General features: G+C 33.4%; 1 long non-coding RNA gene across 2 annotated transcripts; it reads left to right on the top strand.

Moving 5' to 3' along the window:
• The first annotated feature begins 1723 nt into the window (after positions 1 to 1723).
• Positions 1724 to 6611, top strand: LOC130462606 (uncharacterized). Of its 2 annotated transcripts, XR_008923147.1 has the most exons (4): positions 1724 to 3170; positions 4425 to 4472; positions 6309 to 6410; positions 6487 to 6611. It is a non-coding gene; the product is annotated as an uncharacterized lncRNA (long non-coding RNA). The 2 variants fall into 2 exon arrangements; XR_008923146.1 differs by lacking the exon at positions 1724 to 3170 and having other exon boundaries at positions 3951 to 4472.
• Positions 6612 to 7143: the final 532 nt, after the last annotated feature.

The raw sequence follows: 7143 nt of genomic DNA on the forward strand, positions 1-7143 counted from the left end.
GAATTAATCCATATTAGTATTGTTAAGGAGTACTCGGTATATACTCATTCCGTCCCTTAATACTCGCACCAGTTTGACCGTTGCAGAATTTTAGAAAATTAAATTGACTTATTAATTTAATGAGTGTTGGTTGATAGTGGAGTATTGTTTTAATATAGTTAGTGGGAAATGTGTAAAGGGTGTGGAGTGGTGAGTGGGGGGTGTGAATTTTTAAATGATTTTTTGTTGGTAATAGGGGTGTGTGTAGGTGGGTTAGTATGTAAGTGTGAGAAATAATATAACATTGGTAAAAATTTCCATTTATAAAAGCGGTAGTGCGAGCATTAAGGGACGGAGGAAGAATATCACTTGCACTTGTATTCGGTAAATAATTAACATTTAACAATAATGAAGATCTCTTGCACTTGCACTTGCACTTGTACGTCTAACTGTCTTATTAATTTCTCCAACACACATGCACCACATAATAACGTACATACTTCATACAACATAAATAAACGCTACTTTTATTCGACCAAAAACAAATAACCAATACTTACATATATAGTACTACTGTACTAACAAACAAACGTAAAACATGGAGAAATAATAACCAAGGTACAATCGTACGTAGAACTTATTGAACGTAGCTAGACATACTATAGCAGTAGTCGTAGTACTCGTAGTAGTAGTAGTCGTCGTCTCCCGGCCCTGAGATGTGATCGTGGACTAACTCTGTCGTCATAGATGATCATGCCAAGGAGGGTTTGGGGAGACACATGAAACGACCAAAATGCATCATAATACAGATAAAGGGATCACAACACCTATCAAAAAATGGTATGCAAGCAGTACTATACATAGGGTGGCAATTACGAACATCGTTATTATTATTATTATCATCAACAAGCTGATGTTGACGTACAATGGTTGAGACGGTCGGGTCAACGAATTGGCCGACACCCAAGATGGGTTCAGGTTTTGTTGCAACTATCAAAATGACTACCAAAACTATAAAACTAATCGCCTTTTTCGACTCCATTTTTTTAACTATCACTTAGTTTAATTCGTGTATTTTATGTGTGTGTGTGCGCGCGCTTAAAATTAATACAAGACGGGGAGGATCCTTTTATAGAAGACCCTTAGAAGGGTCAAGGGTGTGTATGTGGCACACCCAATAACCCCGTGGCTTCTTGCATGCAAATTATTTTGTAGCTAGTTTATTGAATTTAAGTACTCTTTCCGTTCCATTCATAATAAAGTGTCTAGAATTTTGACGCTATTCATGCACAGAAGATAATCTTCTAGTTAAAGAAGCTCTGGAGGGTGCATGCGTGGCAGAATCTTCTAGCTATAGAGCCTCTTGGCTCTCTTGCATGCAAATTACACTGCAGTTGGTTAATTGCAATTTAAGTATGTTGCAGGAAGCCCTGAAACATAGAAAGATGCATGGTAGATTTAACATTTAATGTCTTCTTGAATGTTCAAAACTCTGAAACATAGAAAGATGCGTTGGTGTTATCCAAAAAACCAAGGCGTTATAATCAAATTTGTTTGATGGTTTTTTCAAAACTCAGTCATATGGTTGTACTCTTATCTAGAAGTGCATGTCAATTCAGACAAATGAATCGGGACTGGGTTTGAGTTCATCGTTAGGGTTGAAACAGGGTTCATTTGGTTATCAGGTCAGATCGAATTTGGTACGAAAAATAAACGGGTTTAGCGTTAGTTTAGCCTTAGAATGCAAATAAACTCCTGAATTAGTGGAGTAAGTTACGCACATCAAGGCTGTAAATTAGCTTTGTCCTATTGTATATATTGTAAAGCAGAAGGCAAAGCAATTACGAACCACAACCAACAATCTAAATACAATTCACAACACCTCATTCAAAAAAAAAAACCTAAAGCCACACCAAATATTGGTAAAATTAGTACAATGAAAAATCAAATTCAAAGCTAAACAAATCAGTCCAAATTAGACGAAATATCAGTATGAATAGTAAGGCTCCCATCAGAGCACAAAAGAACGTAAGCAGAAAAATCTTCACCACCACAACGGCGACGATGGCATCGGCGTCAACGGAAGTAGCAGCCGGAAAGCCACTGCAAGGGGAAGAAAATCACCATCTTTGTTCGAACATACGACTTGCGCAACACCGATGTTAAATACCCCATCACAATTTAAGGACAAATTAATATCCACCAAGATACAGAAGATCAAAAGAATTGGTACATCTCCGTCCAGATCTGGAGATTTGAACCACACACGAAAACTCGGGTAGGATAGAAATTCAGAGATGTGGGTAGTTTTGCCATTTTTGCAGATGTAATAATGTATATTGAGTGGAAATTATAGGGAGGAAGAGAGAGAATGAGTGAGTAACTATGGTTTGGTGGTTTAGTTTTGTGGTTCTTTTAGGAAATTGGTGGTTTAGTTTTGTGGTTCTTTTAGGAAATGAGAGAGACGTGGTAAGCAGAGTTCAGTTGTTGACCATACAGTTGTGAGGCAATTACCGGTAATTGGTTTCCATTTTTCAAGTCAATTCTCATTTTTTATTTTTATATTTACTTTGTGGTAAAGATCAGTATCCAATAAAATAACTTCCTGGCTTTTTGATTTTTTTTAATTTAATGATAATGATATTATTGTCTGTATTGTATTATGGTGAAAACTTCATCCATGTGTTTATTTAGCTTTCTAAGCTTTTCTTCCTATAAGGCAAAGAGTAACAATGTAGTATCTCTATTATATAAGCCAGCTCCTGAGGGCTTTTAAGTAAATTAACTTTTCGTGTCCCCAAAGAAATTTACAATAACACTTCACACTTTCACCCAGCTACAAGTATGTTGTATAAACAGATTTTGTAATTTTGAAAACTGAGCTACATCCCTCTAATATCTCGCCCAAATCAGGAAAGGGATTTAAAAATCCCTATAATCTCTCCCTTTAACCTCTCAGCTCACGTCATTAAAGAAAAATAACCAAATAAAATTACAAATTGATTACAGTTTCCAAAACAAAATCCCTACAATCTCTCACCTCTCACGTCAGGGACAAAAATCAAACAAAATTATAAATTGATTACATTTTCTAAAACTACTAATTATCTTTTTTCTCATTCATCAAATCACTGTAAACTGAGTTCCATTAGAGAGTTCGTTGATAGCAAGCTCCACCACCGCCAATACAGGTAAGTAGGGGTGTAAATGAGCCGAGCCGAGCCGAGCTTTACCCTGTTCATGTTCATGTTCATGTTCATGTTCATTTAACTTATGCGAGCTCGAGCCCGAGCCCCAGCTTTTAAGCGAGCTCAAAAATTTGTTCAAGCTCGGTTCGTTTAAAATATTTTGTGTTCGCGAACTGTTCGTGAACGACTCATTTATTAATCGAGCCGAGTTTATAAACGAGCTTTCTTAAACGAGCTTTAGAGTATAACCACTTGAAAATCTAACAAATTATAATTATATCTAATAATAAAGATTAAAGTATACATTACTTTATTTGATAAACAAACTAATAATTTAGAAAGAGTCAAAGAGCAATAATTTAGCAATTAAAATTTTATTTCAAAATATTTTTATTCTATTATAGATTCCAAAAGTCAAAAACATGATTTTTATTTATATTTGAAAAACGTATATATGGTAAAATATGATACATAACATAACTAGACGAACTTGTTCACGAACATAAATGAACGAGTTGTTCATGAACATAAATGAACAAGTTGTTCATGAACTTAAATGAACGAGCATACATATGTTCATGTTCAAGCTCGTTTATTAAGCGAGCTTCAAAAGTTGTTCAAGCTCGGCTCGTTTAGTAAATGAACGAACATGAACGAGTTTTAAACGAGCCCGAGCCCGAGTAGTTTATTGACCGGCTCGGCTCATTTACACCCCTACAGGTAAGTACACTCTTCTCATTGATTCATGCACAAAATAAAAACAAAATTTTGTGTTAATGAAAATATTCGACTGAAAAATATATGACTTGCATCGATTTGTAATTTTATAGAGAAAACGGGTCATTGCAACCTAATTGATTATTCATTATTTTTTTTGCAGATGAAATTGGTTATTGCAATGAAATTGATTATTAATTAATTTTTAATTATTCATGAAATGTGAAATAAATAATGGTTTTTGCAGATTTTAAGTTCGGTTTTTAATTAATTATTTCAGATTTTTATTCATGCTTTTAGCTTTTTCTTAACACCATCTGATTAAATGTCCATATCACTCAAACAAAATTATAAATTGATTACAAAATTTATAAATTGATTACCAACATCTGATTAAATGTCCACATCCGTCAAACCAATTTATAAATTTATGATATTGTTTATAATCAATTTACCAATTTTCAGAGTGCTTAATTTAATTTGACAGATTATAATTTGATTAAAATCATGAAAATCTGAAATAAATAATGGTTTTTGCAGGTTTTACGATTTGAAGTTCACCACGCATACAATTACCAATGACACAAGGTATATTCCCCATCAATCTCTTAAACAAAAAATAAATAGTAATATGCATGCTTCGGTTGATTTTGATTAATTATTACAGATTTTACATCATGCTTTTCATTAAATAAGATGTTGTATGATTTTAATCTATAATTTCAGATTCTATTAGTTTATAAAAGAAAGAGAGAAAAAACCCACCTTTTTTTTATCGTCAGCAGTTGCAGCAACAGAGTCCATCCATCCCAATATGATCGAAACCCAAAATTCGATTTCCTGGAAATGCATATACAATAACCCAGATAACCCACACAAAATTAACCCAAAAAAAAGTTACATTAAAAAGTATACGCAGACACCAATAAACCCTTTTATTATTGTAATTACCCTATTGAATGCCAATTGAGAAAAATCACCAAAATAAACAAAGGAAAATAAATTAAGGTTTCAAGAGGGATTCACCAAACTAAATGAAGGTTTCAAGAGGAAAACATGGGTTTCAAGTTAATTGTTACACTCAACAGCAACCAAGATTAGCTTAGATAAATGAATTATCTAAAACTCCACTCTTGGCCTTTATTTACCGGAATAGAGATAAATAGAGTAAACGAGAAGATTGAATTATCACACCTCACAGTCCTTGGCCTTTATTTACCGGAATAGAGATAAATAGATTAAACGAGAAGGCCTTATCCTTACCCTTTTATGCGAGCCTTCAACCCAATATTTGTTAGGATGTAGGTCTCAATTTACCGGTTTTTGTGACATATTACATCAGTGTCCTGAAAACATGAAACACGAAAATATTAGAACCGGAAACTTCTCAAAGCAATAGCCAATGCAAATCAATTTTATCCATTTACGGAGACAACTTGCTTTCTAACAAACTACAAATCAAATTGTAGAGTACTTGGAGAGCTCACTAATAGAAACCATAAGCTCCAAGAGTTTACAACAATATCTCATCGTATTTCCACTAAAAAAATGAGTTATTGTAACAATTAGTACATAAATAAATAAGACATTAATATCCACATTCCTTCTAATTAATTAAACAAAATTTATACCCAATGCCAGAAACTCCTGCAACACAGTGCCTGATAAAGCTTCTTTTGTTTATCATACATACATACAAATACAAAGACATGAGCAAGAAACAATTGAAAAAAATTAAGCAAACCCATAATTCTTTCTGATAACTTATACACCCCTTAACCTTTAACAACTTCCATTGACAAAAACAACACTTCGTACATCATAATTGGAAAAAATCCTCAATTACATTCAAGAGTTAAGTTCGTCTTAGGCGGCTGAGAACTACACAATTGGAAAATGCAGTCTTGATCAACCAACATTCACTCACGCGCACACAAAAATTGAATGAGTTGATTTATTCTTCATCATTCTTTCTCCTTAAAACCCATAATTTTAAGCAAACCCATAATTATGAAAAAATTAGCGTCTATTCTGACAAAAAGAACGGAACTTTTAGAAGACCGAAACTTAAACAGTTTTGATTTACACAAGCTAGCTATAAGTCTATATCCAATAATATTTTTTTTTTTCAAAACTTATGATTACTTAAACTTATGAGAAGCCCCATGACATGGTGATTCAAGGTGCTACGTTAATTGTATTACATCCTATCCTGCTCGCTGTCCACCCAGCTAACATTTATAACTCTTAAATCATGTCAATTATATAACAGAAAGATGAATCCTTATGAACACTAAGCCGGTAGTCAAGTATAAGAAAAATTGTGTGTTACCGTGCGATTGCAACTCTCTTTTATGCTGATTATATAGTCTTTTGAACAGATGTTAAACAATATTGATCTCTAACATCACATGTTCATTTCAGTTTCATCCCGGGAAGAATGTTGGAATTGGCAAGGACCATACAATCTTTGCTCTAATTGATGGATTAGTGAAATTTGAGAAGTATGGTCCTGACAAGAAAAAGGTTAGTTCTTAGCAATTTTTTGGGTATGATTTAATCATTTAAAACATTCACACAATTGACATCAAAGTTATGCCAGGTGAGTGTTTATCCACGAGAAATACAGCCTGAAAACCCCAACAGCTACAAAGCAAGAAGAGAAGGATATTCTTTCCAATCACAGCTAATCCTGGCATCTGATGCCACTGATAATGCTGATGAAAGTGTAATCTGCTGATAACCAAGTATTTTTTGAAAAGATTTGCATTCTACTTCCCTCTTTTTGGCTTGGTTTTCCATCTATCTTTTGTAACTAAGTTTTTCACCTCCTTTAAAGTTTACTTCCAAAGTCTATGTAGATCATTTGCACCAAAAGCGAATCTGTACTATTTGTGATATATAGCTAGCTAAAATTAGTGAAATCAATCCTTAAACTAAACCCTAAATAACCAACAATTTTCACAAACCAGTAATTTTCACAAACCAGTAATTTTCACAAACAAACCCTATGAAAACCCAATAATTTTACCAAACACTTAAAGATAATGAGTATACACCATGAAACAATCGAAAAAAAAACATATAAAATCAAATGCAAAGTATTTCTGCTCACCATATCTGCTAAAGCGTGCGAGATCCAAGGGTTTCTAATCGCCATTTTTTGTTCCTCATTAGTTGATTGAACTTGATAAAACCCAGAATTAATTAAATTACTTTTATGAGTTTTCTCCAAATTTGGAAAATTGAGGTTGATTTT

This window comes from Spinacia oleracea, chromosome 6, assembly GCF_020520425.1.
Source record: "Spinacia oleracea cultivar Varoflay chromosome 6, BTI_SOV_V1, whole genome shotgun sequence".
Taxonomy (NCBI): domain Eukaryota; kingdom Viridiplantae; phylum Streptophyta; class Magnoliopsida; order Caryophyllales; family Amaranthaceae; genus Spinacia; species Spinacia oleracea.